This window comes from Sapajus apella, unplaced genomic scaffold, assembly GCF_009761245.1.
Source record: "Sapajus apella isolate SASKATOON/1434 unplaced genomic scaffold, GSC_monkey_1.0 scaffold27, whole genome shotgun sequence".
NCBI lineage: Eukaryota > Metazoa > Chordata > Mammalia > Primates > Cebidae > Sapajus > Sapajus apella.
This window is the reverse complement of record NW_022436967.1, coordinates 8,938,601-8,954,819: the sequence shown is the minus strand read 5'-3', so window position 1 is coordinate 8,954,819 and position 16,219 is coordinate 8,938,601. Positions and strand designations below refer to the sequence as shown.

At 33.4% G+C, this 16,219-nt stretch overlaps 1 long non-coding RNA gene across 1 annotated transcript; it reads left to right on the top strand.

The window, feature by feature from the left end:
- The first annotated feature begins 639 nt into the window (after positions 1 to 639).
- On the top strand, positions 640 to 12,204 carry LOC116560772. The gene is made up of 3 exons (XR_004273130.1): positions 640 to 651; positions 4,269 to 4,271; positions 12,125 to 12,204. It is a non-coding gene; the product is annotated as an uncharacterized LOC116560772 (long non-coding RNA).
- The last annotated feature ends 4,015 nt before the right edge of the window (positions 12,205 to 16,219 follow it).

Sequence of the window (16,219 nt, the reverse complement as noted above, 5' to 3'; positions counted from 1 at the left end):
ATAAAACGTAATGATAATGTAGTGATACTATATGGAATATTTTACTTAGCTTAGCTACAAATAATATTTGCATAGTCACAATAATGCAAATATTAACTTAAACCGTTATATAATTATATTGGAAGAAAGCATGTATGCATGTGTGTGTGTGTGTGTGTGTGTGTGTGCGCATATGTATAGGTTTATGCATGTGTTTATGTATATGTGCTTTGACACGAAGAAGGCAGGTTACAAAAGGCCAATTCTTCTCTTCTACTTTCCACTTTTGGAGGCCCTTAGATACTATGTAGGACTAAATACTAAAGAAAGAACAGAATATGAATGTGATTTAGAAAATACAAAAGTAAGTAAAAGAAGAAACAGGTAAAAATTTTGAATTTGGTTAACTCTGGAGACTGACGATTTGGAATACGGGAAAACAAGAATATTGCTTTGATGAAAGATTCATACTATTTTCAACAATAGTATGATTTTTACAAAAATAAAAACCAAAGAAAATGTCAATAGAATATTTTTGAAAACAAAAGGCACATTTATATTTAGTATCTTCCAAATGGAGAAAGCAAACGGCTATGGAAGCAGTCATGTTTTGCATTTGTCAGTTCTTTTTATACCTATAAAAAGTATGCCATGTGCATTCAAAATTAATATGTTCTATAAAGAAAAAAGGAAAACCAAGAAGTGACATGATATATAATCACTCACTCCTTAACTACATAAATAATTTTAATAAAATGGTGCCTGGAATATGTGGCACCAAACAGACAGTAAATATGTATAAAATATCTTGAAGAGAATGGTATATAATGAAGTTCTATTTTAATGTCATTTTTTTGTGAATACAGAGCTTAGGAATAAAAAATAAATATTGAAATTAATATTTCTTCAAAAACTTGTATTGATCACTTACATATCCTTTTAATTTTCCATTAAGTGGCAAAAAATGATGCTCCATCTTAATGATTACATATTTGATTATTTTTGAAAGTTAATATTTTCATATTTGGGTATTTTATGCAATAAGACATTCCTTTTTTAAAAAATGTGTTTTCTAGTAAGGGACTTTGTAAATGGAGCATGTATCTAGCCCAGGGTGGCAAGTACCTAGTAAATAGGTCCAGATGTTTGGGATAACAATTTTCCACCTGCATGTCTTTAGGACTCCTTTGCCTTCCCCTTCTCTACCTCCCACCAAGCTCCCTTATGCCATATCTTATTTAATCTAGCAGATGTGGATTAACTAGAGACAATGCAACAGCTTTTCAGAAATTGAACAATTACATATTTTATCAGCATGGTAGTAAAAGTTTTCATGTCTTTCAAGCTCAGAAGACCATTCAGTGTTAAACATTTTTAAATAAGCTTATAATTCTCAGAATATGATTTACTGGTTTTCAAAGAATAGATCATAGGTCAGTCACGAAGAATGCAAGGAGGGAGGTTAGATTATTCTTGCAAAATATATAGTTTAATCCAACTGTTATTGCTGCGTTTGAAACCAAGTAGAGGTAGAGAAATGAGGAAGTTTAATTTCCTAAGTGAGTGACATGAAGATAGCACTTGAAGGTGAAATGTGTGTCCTGTGTGATATAAAAGGAGAGCATCTTTAGGAAAACCTGTCCTGTCTGAATGAAGGAAGCTCCAGTAATACTTTGAGTGCACCCAAGGGTTGATCTATTCTCATGCAGATGCGATAACCATGGTTCTGTATGGCATACTCCCTTCCATGCATGATGCTGGCTCCTGTGCCAAGCTGCTGAGGGAGAGAAAAATGATTACGTTATATGTCCAATTGATTCTGCCTCTCTTGTGGAGTGTGTCAAATAAATTGCATTTTTCCTGAGCCCATTTAGATAGAGTATTATCCTGCTGTGTTCCTTTGGATCCTGTACAGATTTCTGATTGCTGAATTGTAACACTAATCATAATAATTATCTATGTAATAAGTTCACAATATGAATTGTTACAGATGGTCACATTTTCTATCACAGAGCAATCAAGCCTATTTGTACAATCTACTTGCTTCTAGATAAAACAAAAGGCAACATGTAAGTTTCTGTATGTTCATCACACATTATAAGTGGCAATTTAGGTCTAGTACATCAGAGAAAATGAGACATGATAAAAGCGAGTGCTAAAGAACTTTTCAATAAAAGCATATTTGAATTTTGCTATTAGTTTTACAGATATTATCATTATATATCCAATTAAATACTAAAGATTTATTTTTTCCACAGCAAGTAATTTCTTTTTTTCCTATCTAAATCTGAAATTCATTTTGACAATGGAGAACATGCAAATGAATTATAATTCAAATACAATAACAATATAAATATGTTACTGAAATAGAATGTGAAGCATATTTATGACCTTCACAAAAATGTTTTTCTAGAATTGACTACAACTAGAAGCAGGTGCTTTCTCTGTCACTTTAACAGTTGCCATGTGAGGTTTCAGTTGATGTGTTAAATCTGGTCTCCATAAACAAATGATGTCATAACTATAATGTTGAAGAGATTCAGGTATACTTCCTTTGTTGCTGTTTGCTTTTTTGTAATTTACAGATACCGCATGTTTTACAGTTGAAGGTTTGTGGCAACCTTGCATCATGTAAGTCTATTCATGCCATATTTCCAAAAGCATGTGCTCACTTTGTGCCTCTGCACATTTTGGTAATTCTCACCATATTTTTGATAGTTCATTATTAACATATCTGTTATGATGATCTGGTATCGGTGATTATATTATTTCATTTTGCATTGCCATAAAGGAATATCTGAAGCTGGGTAATTGATATGATTTAGCTGTGTTCCCACTCAAATCTCATTTTGTACTGTAGTTCTTATAATCCCCATGTATTGTGGGAGGGACCTGGTGGGAGGTAATTGAATCATAGGGGCAGTTACTTCCCCACGTTTCTCATAATAGTGACTGAGTTGCCACGAGATCCGATGATTTTATGAGGGGTTTCCCCCCTTTTGTTCAGCACTTCATGCTACCACCATGTGAAGAAGGCCGTGTTTGCTTCTTCTTCCACCATGATTGTAAGATTCCTGAGGCCTCCCTGGCCCTGCAGAACTGAGTAAATTATGCCTCTTTCCTTTATAATTACCCAGTCTCAGGTATTTCTTCCTGGCAGCATGAGAATGGACAAATACAGTAATTTATAAAGAAAAGATGCTTATTTAGCTAACAGTTCTGCAAGCTGCACAAAAAGCATGGCACTAGCATCTGCTTCTGGTGAGGCCCTCAGGAGCTTTAATTCATGGTAGGGGGCAAGAGAGTGGGGTAAGCCAGACTCTTTTTAACAAAAAGATCTCATGTAAACTCATAACTGCAGGGAGGACACAAAGCCATTCAAGAAGGATTCACTACCATGACAAAAACACCTCTCACTAGGCCCCATCTCCAACATTTGGGATCACATTTCAACATAGGATTTGGAGGGGAAAAATATGCAAATAATATCAATGATACTTGATGTTACTATTGTAATTGTTTTGGGGTGCCATGAACCATGCTCTTATGTCACCGAACTTAATCAATAAATGTTTGTGTGTTATGGCTGCTACATTGAGTGGTTGTTCCTCTGTCTCTCTTCATTTCCTTGGACTTCCTTATTTCCTGATATATAGCAGTATTGAAATCAGGCTCATTGATAACCCTACAGTGTCCTCTAAGTGTTCAAATGAAATGAAGAATCACATATCTCCCACTTTAAATGAAAAGGTAGAAATGATTAAGCTTAGTGAAGAAGGCATATCAAAAAATAAAGTAGGCCAAAGTCTAGGCCTCTTAACAGTTAGCCAATTTGTGAATGCAAAGAAAAAAAATTTTGAAGGATATTAAAAATGCTACTCCAGCGTACACATGAATGATCAAGTGAAACAGCTTTATTACTGATATAAACAGTTTTAGTGGTTTGGATTGAAGATCAAACCAACCACAGTATTCCTTTGAGTAAAAGCCTAGTCCATAGCAAAGTCCTAGCTCTCTTCAATTCTATGAAGGCTGAGAGAGGTGAAGAAGCCGCAGGAGAAAAGTTGGAAGCTAGCAGATATTGGCTCATAATGCTGAAGGAAATAATGTAACATGAAAGTGCAAGGAGAAGCAGCAACTATTGATGTAGAAGCTGCAGCCAGTTATCCAGAAGATCTAGGATAGATCATTGAGGAAGATAATTACACTAAACAGTTTTTTAATGTAGAAGAAACAGCTTTCTATTGAAAGAAGATGCCATTCAAACTTTTCTAACTAAAAAGGAGAAGTCAGTGCCTGGCTTTCTCATTAGGAGTGATGCCAACATAAAATTTATATGCATTGAAAAACAAACAAACAAAAAATGTGTGACTCACTTTACTGCAATATTTGCTTTATTACAGTGGCCTGGGACCGAATGGTAATATCGCCAAGATATGCCTGTATCTTAGTTCTGTTTTCTTGTTTCTTATTCTGAAATGTGGCCCAATTTTGTTTACCAATGTTTTCACTTAGTATGCCAAAAAATTACTTTGCATCAAAGAGACACTTTTTCTCTGCCTTTCATTTAATATTTTATCTAAATCAAAGTAGACTTTCACCTTATGGGAGTAAAAGTATAGAAAAACATGCTTGAAAAGGCTAGCAACACTAATTGTCTTATTTCATCTTGTATCTATTCAGGAATTAATAGTGTGACATAAATATCTATCTATTACCTATGTATATATACACACATCTACATGCATGTATTATCTATGTCAATGTATAATCATATAATCTATCCATCTAAAAGTAGGATTATACTCTATTCCTCTGCTCTTTGAGTTTCTTTCTGGTTTTATTAATGTTTAAGATTTAGTCACTAAAAATGTTCACTGTTCCATGCTGAAATAAAACCAGACATGATTTTTGCTTGGTAATTTCACATCAGTTACGGTTACATATTGTACCATTTGCATTGTATTCTCAATATTAAAGCAGTTTTCAGAAATGCCAGTAGTGTAATTTTGGAATATCCATTTAACTACACTTATATGCCTTAAAACATTTTAACCTGAAAGAAAAAATCCATTTGAATAAACACATAATAGTTATGTTACCTGAGAAGCAAAAGACTCAAATATTCTTTGAAAACACACATAGACACACACACACACGTGAAGCGGACTTTCTTTCTTTAGTTTGACCTTTTCACTGTAATATCTACCTGATAAATTTCCTAAAGCTAATGCAATCTTTAACTCTTTTTTTTTTTTTTTTTTTTTGTGCTACAATTCTGATTTCTTTGTATTTTCTGGAAACTTGAATTCTTCCTTTCTTCATAAAATAAGCTTTTAAAATTACCAACTTTCTAATTTGCGAGCCAAAGAAATGAGAACTCTTCTGGAACAGCCAGAGACATTACTTAATACATTTAAGCTTCAATAGAAACTAAACAAGACAACAGATATCACATGCTTTTTGGTGCCTGACAGATATTTAACTGGATAATTTCAAAGTGTTCAACTATAAGTAAATAATTCATACTCAATACTATTTTTATTAAATATCAAAGTATATATAGGTGCAGGAAAAAAAAACATAAATATGCCACAGAGATTTCTAAAGCTTTCTCTCTGGCTCCTAAGGATCTGAATTTTTCCAAGTCTATGTTGCTACATAAATGGTTTTTAGGCAAAGTTACATATTTCTTTTGGTCATTTTTAAGAGTGAAAGTTACAATATTGACATTTGTTGAGTGCTCATTCAGTCATGTATTGTGGTAAGTACTCTATATGTATTATTTTATTTAATCTTTACAAATTCCTATAGAAGGAACAAATATCATTCCCATAGATCTTAAGCATAGTTTTTTTCAAGAAAAATATTCCGGATTATGGAAGATGTAGACATACAAAAGATTCTGTAAATATCTTTTCTTACAAAATATCACTTCCAGATTCCAGATGCCAAAGCATAATTTTCACAAGTTAAAATTACTGAAATACAAATATGAAATGGATGTTTCTCAAAGATTTATTAACTCATTAATGATTGAACCAGTAAAGGAGCAAAGCTGTTTCCCAAAGCATTTTAGGAACTGGGATTTTATAGTATTTTAAAGTTTAAATATAGTATTGGTTAATGCCTGAAAGAACAGTAAAAACCATATGTTGGAGGTTAGGCTTTTAAAATGAGTATTACCTCTTTATCAAATAATAAGGAGTTAATGTACAACTTTTGAAAGTCTCAACACTTTAATTAATAGTAAAATTCAAACAAAAATGCATTACCCTAGATGATGAAATAATCTTTGAGTGAGCTTGATAAACAATGTTTCTATAGTCTCTCGATCTTATTTTCATGATTTTCATAAGTTTTCTTTACACAATCGTTAGCGCTAACTCTTGGCACCTTGCTTGCAGCTCTGATGTCATTCACACCCTGAGGCTTGCTTATCATGCACTCTTTCTATTTAAGCCTTCTGCACTTTCTGATATTCTATAATTCCCCTGCAAAATATAAATATGAGTTTTCTTCATCATTTCTCTTTAGCACTTTCAGGATCCTTTCAAACAGGGATATCTTTTATTAAAAATAATCTGGGAAATGTATATTCATTATTACTTTGAGTACCACTCTTCATTTTTATTTCTTATGTTTTTGAAATAAATATGTTATCTAAGTATTAGCACTTTGGTCTCTAATCTCCCTATTTCTTAGCTTATCTTTTCATCTTTTATATTTTTTTAATTATTTCTGTCTCTGAGAAATTTTCTTGGACCGATCTTCCAATTTACTAATACATTTCTCATTTCTATCCATATAACTTAATTCTACCTATTTTATTCATCTACTGTATATCATATGTTCTATTTATTTTGTATTTTTTCCTACTCTTGCTGCATCTTTATAATATCTTCCCATTTCTTCTTTAGTTTATCTGGCTAGTTTTAAATCTTGATAAATATGTTTTAGTAACTCTACTTCTGACAAAAGCAGTAGTGTCCTTCTCAAGTGTCTTGTTATTTGTATCTAGGAGTTTATGTTCCCTTAGGAATAAAAGCAACTCTGTCAATGCTTATGAAAATCAGAAATAAAGTATCAACTCTAATGCGCTAAAGGAATTTTTGGGAAAAGGTAGATGGATGAGCCCCAGGGGGGAAAACCCCAGTCATCAATAAACCATTAATAATGGCTGACCCCATTAAGCAAATCCTTTTTTGTTTCACCCCTTGACTCCCAAGAAAATTTAGCTTTAGAATTAGTATCTCTGCAATAGGTACTAATCCACCATTCAGGGAGTTTGAAGGAGAAGGTGTAGGAAAGTAGCTTTCCAAATTTTTTCCACATTATGTCAGCTACCCATAAGCACAGGATGCCTTTGCTGTTCTAATTTTATTCTTGAAGATACTTTGTATCAGAGCTCTGAATCCTCATAGGTGAGGACAGGCACCTTTTGTTTTAATATAGTTTCTGGAGAGAAACAGAAGCAGAGCTCACATAGACCGCTTCTATTTTTTTATGGGCTGACTTCTGCCCATTTAAAGTCAACACTCACTCTTACCAGTTCAAACTTCTGTCTGTCACCACAAAATTTTCTGTTGTTTTGATTTCCTTGGTATTTTTGCTTTTGTGGTTAACTGTAATATTGAATTTAAAATACTTTTATATTCCAAATATAATAGTTTTAATATGAAATACACAGTATAAAGTAAAAAAATATATAGTTTAAGTACAAAAATTCAGTATAGAGTTTATATGAAATAAATCAGTTCTTTTAATGGAGTTGTTCTATAATCTACACATTTTCTTTTTGCATTAAGTGAATTGCATGAGGGGAAAGGAAAGCCTAAATGTCTTTCTATCTTGATTTTTTGAATAGTGACTATAACTGAATTATCATTTGGAAATACTCTATTTTGCAAGGTCAGGAAATGTAGCAAAAATCTTTAACATTAATTTAGAACTAGTTGAAAGGCAGCAAAATCTAGGCCTTTCATCTCTTCTTGAATGATTTCTTATTCAAACTCAGCTGGAGTTCTCAGAGCAGAATGTTCTGCTTTCTTGGATCTTCAGTCAAGGAAACCTTTAACTCACTCTGTTTCATAATAAATCCAGGTAGAGCCAGTTATGACAAAATATATGATGGTGTGCCCTACTTGAATAGTACATGGCTTTCAATTCTGCAATAATGTATGTTCTCCATTCATTTATTAATTTCAGGTAAAAACATGTGAAACAATAAGCTAACTATATGTCTCCTAAATCAATTTTAAATATATTTAAGCTATTCTAAGCAATTTGAGATTAAAAGAAAGTCCTCGCTGTTTGCAAAGATTATGAGCAACTGAGTTACATAGTTATCATTTCAAAAGGCTCATAGCTCAGCTTTTGTGGATTAATTATTTTGCAAGCTATTATTATGACTGGCCAAAATGTGTGTATGTTCTTTTTCCTTTTTTTCAAGTTATAAAACATGCACAGCATGTGGTTATCTGAAAAACTGATATAAGTACTCATGACTTTTGTGGAAAGATAATACTGTAACTTAAAATTCAAGTTTAATTGTATGCTCTGAGTCTTGGAAAATGGAAGAAAGATACTTAATAACAGTTCTAAGAATTAAATTGGGAAGTGAATTGCATTTGGTATGTGAGCTGATCACTACTAACTATAGTAAGACTTGGTTATTACCATCCATAAGGTCATAGTTACTGTTAATCGGGATGCTGCACTTTAGAGCTACTAGTTCATTGGAAGTACAGATGTAAATTTTTGATCTTTTTATAATAGCACTAGATGTGTTTTTTATATCAACTCTGGCAGAAGCAAAAAAGTTTCTAAAAAAAAGGATGTGAAAGCAAATGGTTTGATGCAGAAGTAATTCAAGCACCATTGTACTTTTGTGTTTCAGGTTAGAATGCATGCACTTAACACAAATCCTATTTTTCACATAATGTAATAGCGACACTGCTGTTATATAGTGATTGGTATTATAAAATGTGCTGTGAGATAAATGCTGTTATTATGAAAATCCTATTAGCAAGTCCCAATGTACTGTACATGCAGGGCAGATTTATTAACATACCCTCTGTAGTCACTTTCCTAAAAACAGTTTTACCAGCTATGAAATACTATGCAATAATGCCATTAATAAATGTATCTAATTATAGCATATGAAAGTGAAACATTGAATAGCTTGAAATGGTTGCTGTGAATGGCGAGATTATTTCAAGTAGAGGTATGGAGTAAGGGATACACTATGCTCCCCCCTTTTTTGTACTGCCAGATGTCAAGTAATAGATCATTTAAGTGCATAGTCAGACAGTTGGGCTAATGAGAAAATGTTGGTTCTCTTATAAAAAGCTGTCAGTAGATGGCAATGTGACTGTTTTATAAAGCATTTTTATTCCATATGGAACTAAAGACTTGGGATCATTCACATTTACTACCTAAATTACTGTAATTTTCCCCCAAAAAAGAGCTCCAAGAGCCCTTTTAAACTATTCTTTAAATAATTGATAGTTACAAATGAAAAGCCAAGCCTAGAATTTCCAAAGTGATCAAAGTTGTTTTAATTTTCCATTGGTCAGAGTTGAATAAAAATAATGTTACAAACTATACTATCAATAACTAGGAATTACAGAACCTATTTCAAACTGAAGTACTTTTAGCAAATCCATATCATATCCTCACTTAAGCACTGCAGCCAGCTATGGCCCAGCGGTGTTGCACCATTAATACAGATCCGGAGGAATGCTGTTGCATTGAAGAAAGTTATTTTGATATGCTTTCACTGTTTCTTTTATCTCTTCACCCTTCTCCCAATAAATAACCTTTGATGTTTTTAGTGATATTTTATGTAAATACACATGTGCATATATAATAACATATCATATTAAATATGCCTAAAAACTTAAATCTTGCTAGGCAGTCTGCATATACATCAAAGGCCATGGCTCCTGAACTCATTGCAGATCATAAAAACTAAAAAAGAATAATATATTCCGGAGAGAAATTCTAAGAATTTTGACTAGTGGGAAAATTCTGAGAATGGAACGATATGTTAAAACTCTTGAATACGTTGTCACAGAATATACTAAGCTATTATTCAGTTCTATAGAGTTATTTCAATGCATTGAACATTAAACTTGTGATTCCATTTGGGGTTATGTGAGGGGTTAAGAGATATGCAGTAATTCCCCCTTATTTGTGATTTTGTGTCCTACTGCTTCAGTTACTCATGGTCAACCACAGTCCAAAAGTATTAAATGAGAAGTCCCAGAAATAAAGGAATACATATGTTTTAATTTGTACACCTTTCTGATTAGTGTGATGAAATCTTGTGCTTCCCATTCTGTCCTGCCCAGGACCTGAATCAACCCTTTGTCCAGTGTAGCCACATATGCACTCTCCTGGCTCATCAGCCACTTAGCAGCCCTTTTGATGATTAGGGATTGCAGTGCTTGTGTCAAGTAACCCACATTTTACTTAATAATGGTCCCAAAGTGCAAGAGGGGTGATGCAATTTGGAGTGCTGAAGAGAATTTTTAAAGTGCTTCCTTTAGGTAAAAAGTAGAAAGGGTTTTTGTTTGTTTGTTTGTTGAGATGGAGTCTTGCTCTGTGGCCCAGGCTGGAGTGCAGTGGTATGATCTTGGCTCACTAACTTCCATCTCCCAGGTTCAAGCTATTCTCATGCCTCAGCCTCCCTAGTAGCTGGATTGCAGATGTGCACCACCAGGCCTGGCTAATTTTTTTTTTTTTTTTTTAGTAGAGATGGCATTTCACCGTGTTGGCCAGGCTGTTCTCAAACTCCCAACCTCAGGTGATCCAGCTGACTGTGCTTCCCAAAGTGCTGGGATTACAGAGCCACCGTGTCTGTCCAAAAGTTCTTGACTAACAAAGAAAGAAAGAAAGAAAAATCCTGTGCAGAGGTTGCTACCGTAAGAATCTTCTATCTATAGAATTGTGAAGAAGAATAAAGAAAGTTTTTCTAGTTTTGCTGTCAGGCTTCAAATTGCAAATGTTAAACCAAAGTGCATGATAAATAATTAGTTAAAATGGAACCAGCATTAAATTTATGAGGAGAAGACATGAACAGACAGCATGTTCCAATTGGTAGCAAGGTGTTTTTCCAGAGAGCATTGAATGTACACAGACTTCAGCAAAGAATTACCTGAAATGAGTGTCACTAACCCAGTTATTGGAAGCAAGGAATGGCTACCCAGATTCAGGAAGAAGAAGAGTAAGTACAGTACATAATTTTGGCAGAGAGAGAGAGAGACCGTATCACATAACTTTTATTTTACTATACTGTTATAACTGTTCTATTTTATTATTATTGTTGTTAATCACATCCTGTGCATAATTTACAAATTAAACTTCATCATAGGTTTGTATGTATAGGAAAAAAACATAGTGTATACAGGATTCGGTACCACCTGAGGTTTCAGGCATGCACTAGGGGTTCTTGGACCATATCACCTGATAATGGGGATGACTACTGTAGTATCAGGAATGTACGTCGATGAAGGGGCGATGTGGTATAATGAGGAAATACTGCTCAGTTAAGAAATGTAGGTACTAGTCATCGTCTCATCTATGAAAAGTGCATTAAATAATCAGGGTTGCTATTTTATTTGTAAGATAAATGAAACTAACTTATAGATATCTAATATTTCTTCAGTTTTCATTAAGAATTGAACGTCTAACCTCACTTTCATCAGCAAAGTACCTCCTGGAAAATCTACTCAGTTCACAATCTCTAAGACTTGATTAGATTGGTCCCCAAATGAACTACTAATCAGTTCAAATCTCAGAAATCAATAATTACAAGGGACGGCTTCCTTTTTTCCCCCATAATTCCTTAACATAAGTCTTCTTGAATATGGTGAAGGAAAATTCATAAACTGCAAAGGATCTTTGGATCTGTATTTAAATATCCAATGAACAGAATAAATTTGACAGTGTTTAAATTAAGGATAGCATTGAAACTACATTTGCAAAATTATAACTGAGAAAATTATGTCACTGAAAGAGATCAGACCTAACTGACCCCATCTTCCTTTTAACCTCTAAACTTTCTGTTCATTCCTGGGTGTAGGCCAAACTGGCCTTGGGAAGGAATTTCATTTATAGTTTAAAGCCTGAGACAAAATAGATAAAAGCCCTTTCCCAAAAAACTCTTTCTTGCCTGGGGACCAGTCTGCCTTTGTAGGACTAACAAGTTAGCTACAAGATGGGATATCTCAAGGTTTGGGGGCCATGCAGCCTCCCACTGCAAGAGTCTGGACCTCCCCAAATTCCTCCTTGGAGTAATATCACTATTGTAAACCTAACATTAGTGCTTGAGATCTTTTGCAGACCCTGCATTTCCATAGAGCAGATGACACCACTCAGACTGATAATCTGGTTCAACCAGTTCTACGATCCCACCCAGAACTCCGCAAGAACTCACTTCAACGATTTCATCTTCAACCCGATCAGTCAGCACTCCCCACTTTCCAAGCCCACACTCGCCAAATGATCCTTAAAACCTCTGGTTCTCCAATGCTTGGAGAGACTGATTTGAGCAATAAAAACTCTGGTCTCCCATAATGTCTGCTCTGCACGAATTACTCTTTTGCCATTGCAATTCCTGTCTTGATGATCTGGCCTTTTCTAGGCAGTGAGCAGGTGAACCGCTTGGGCATTTACAGCAGCTCTTGTGGAAATAATGAATACATTTCCAAATTTACATATATTTAAGAATTAAGGGACATAGTAAACTTGCTTTGCAAGTTTGATTTTATAATTAAAAAAAATGATAATTAGGCCGGGTGTGGTGGGTCACGCCTGTTAATCCCAAAACTTTCGGAGGCCGAGGTGGGTGGATCATCAGGTCAGGAGATCTAGACCAGCCTGGCCAACATGGTGAAACCTCGACCCTGTCTTTACTAAAATACAAACGATTAGCTGGGCGTGGCAGCGCGTCCCTGCAGTCCCAGTTACTTGGAAAGGTGAGACAGGAGAAACGCTTGAACCTGAGAGGCCGAGGTTGCAGTGAGCAGAGATTGCGCCACTGCACTCCAGCCTGGGAGACACAGCGAGACTGCATCTCGAAAAAAAAAAAAAAATCAATATTTCTCTTTTAATGATTTTTTTTAAATAAATCTTAGTAGTTTGAAATAAGAGGTATAATTTTTCCTGTTGGAAATGAAATATTTTTATCTCTTTTTTGTTTTTTCAGAGGATTTTATCTTGGAAAATGTGTATTTTCCCAACTCTTCGAAATGCATATAAATCCTTCTAAAGACTACATAGGCCTTTGTCTGTTGGCCTTTTATGACCCAATAATGTCTTTCTTAAGAACCTGGGAGCAATCTCTTTAACATACAACCATCCAGGATGATAGCACCCCTATCTGCCAGTTTCAGGGGATGAATAGGAACCTAATTTCCATGGTGACCACCTTGCCCCAAGTTGCAAAACTACCTACTGTCATAAGAAAATGTGTGTGTGTATGCATGTGTATGTGTGTGTGTGTATTTTCAGATAAAACTATTTAGCTAACAGAGTTAGCCATTTTAATTACCAGGTAAACTTAGAATGGGTTAATGATGTTTTCAAGTCCTCTCACTGGAGAGCAAGTTAATTCGTATTTTGAAAACATATAGGTAACGGGTTGTATCTTCTTGGCTATTAATAAGACTGAGATTTCTGTTTTTGTAATCTCCTAGCAGATTGCCTGTGATGCTCATTACAGTCTAGTGTAAAGTTTACATGTACAATAATAAAAAGTTTTTTTTTTTTTTTTTTCTCTACTACCTTTCTGCAGAGGATTTCTGAACTGGGATAAAGTTTTATTTTTAATTCTATTTTCCCACAGTATTTAACTAGAATTCAGATTTTCTTTTCTTGCTTTGGATTTTCTACTCAATTCAACCATAACTATTGCCCTAGGCAAGAATAGTATTTCTATACTAGTTACTAATTCCTATTGATATAGTTGCAATTTATCCTCATGCTGTGTTATTTTTTATTGAAGGTAATTGTACTCTTTATAGTATGACACTTTCTTGAAAATAAAGCAATCAAGCAAGATATAAATAAATAAGTTAACAGGGAAATGTTAATATATTTTTAAAAAAGGAAGCAAATCCTTTAGATGAATTTTTGTCTCAAAATATTTGAAGCTGTATATGAAATGTTTTAGTCAATATGAATAGCTTTGTTTGCCAATATTTATGGCTAAAGACGTGTTAAAAAGAAATGTAAAGCAAATATAATACTAGTCAGAATTCTATCACTCCATTTGTGAAGAAAATTATATTAATCATTAAAAAGGATATATGCATATTTCTTATTAAAATAGAACTCTCTTCAATGAAAACATGCGAAGACAGAGACTTTTGGATTTCTTTTGGAAGTAGACATTAAAATAATTAAGATCTATATATTTTAAAGTATCTTTCTTTCAAATACCCTTGAAGTTGGTCTTTAATCAGTGGTTTCATTAGACATTTCTCCATCTGCCATCATCACATGCATATGCAAGTGAGAAAACTTGTTCTGTGAAGTGATACTTTAATATTATTTTTAAATCAAGTGTCTAGATGGAAGGTTATACATCTTCAATTTTGCAAGATTTTCTTAAACACTGACTAAAACACAAAAATATACTTTTGCTGTATAAATTTCCACCTTGTAAAAACATAGGCTATTTTTTTCACTATATTAAATAGATTTTGAATGACCATAAAACATTCATAATATGTTTCTAAGTTTTATTCTTGCTGTGTTTATATACAGAATTCAATATGGAAACATAAAACAAAGTTCATTGACTCACCCTTCGTTTTTTAATAGAGTTTGGGTATGAATCTTAAAACATAAAGTGGTTTTTCAAGAAGAGGGAGTTAAAAGAATAGCATCTGAAATCTGGGTATTCTTAATACCTGAACTCTCACTAGCTAGGCCTACTAAATGATTAGTGTTGAAGGTTAGATTGCACGTCATTCAAAAGACAATTTTCTTTGAACTGGCAATAATATCATAGGCTGGCCTAAGACCTCAAAGTCATAAGTTATTATCAATCTGTCTTCAGAAGAGATGTTATCTTATAAAAAATCTCTGAAGTTAGGAAAAGACTCAACTTGCATGAAACATCTTTTAACTCCTTTGTCTGAGAGAGAGTATATAGAAAATTTTCTATATACTTATTGTTTCTGGACAATTGCATGATGAATCAATTGTGAAACTCATTACATTTTGGAGATTGACATTTAAACTCTGATTGAGACCAAGCATATTTTCTGCATACAATCAGACACCATTGTTGTCTATACTATTCTAAGTATTATGCCAGGTACTATTCAGATGCTAAGTAAAAGACTGTCAGGTTATACTATTGAAAATAAAAGCTTCTTGACTTCAAAATATATTTATTCTGATTTACTTACTTAGATTTTTAGATGTAGCTTTTATATCATACGGGAAATAAATATCTGAAGGCTAAATGGAATTGTAATCCTACAGGGTTGAAAGTGTTCTAAGACACTTTTAGTTGGGTTTCTTCCTTCAACCAGAGCTACACTATCTCATAGATGCAAAAATGATTCCAAAAATATTTTTAAGATGCAACAGCTGTTTTAAGGTATAAGAACCCTGAATCCAAAAGCTAGCTACATAACCAAAACATCTACTGAAAAAATATTTTATCTTCGATGACCAGAGTTTTCTGACAGCTTTTTTAATGGCATCTAGGACAGCAAATAAGTTATAACCCTCAAATTCTGACTTTTCTATTTGAATAAATACTTTTTTCTTATATTTTACTCAATGAGGAGTAAATATGCTTAAATTAGCTTTAAGTAAACGTATACTTCAAAATAATATCTTGATTTCTAACCATGTTCATTAAGTTCTTAAAAAAAAAAAAACTAAAATACTCCAGAGCTAAGGTGTATATTTTTAAGTTCTGTAAGTTAAGATATTCTTTGGCAGCAAACTTTTTTTATTTGTTGATTTAGAGCTACTTATTTTATAACCTGTACTTTTAAATGTGTCATTGTTATAAGACTTAATATATTTAAAAATTATTCTTACTCTAATTTATACCCAGAACAATAATAAAATCACTCATTTTCTGTAACATCTTCAACGAGATTTTATGTTCTCATCCTACTACTCTTTGGAGGATAACTTAGTTTTATAAGTCATCAACATGCATTAACTGGAGAAATAATTGTTTATTTAGATCTAACTTACTTCCATA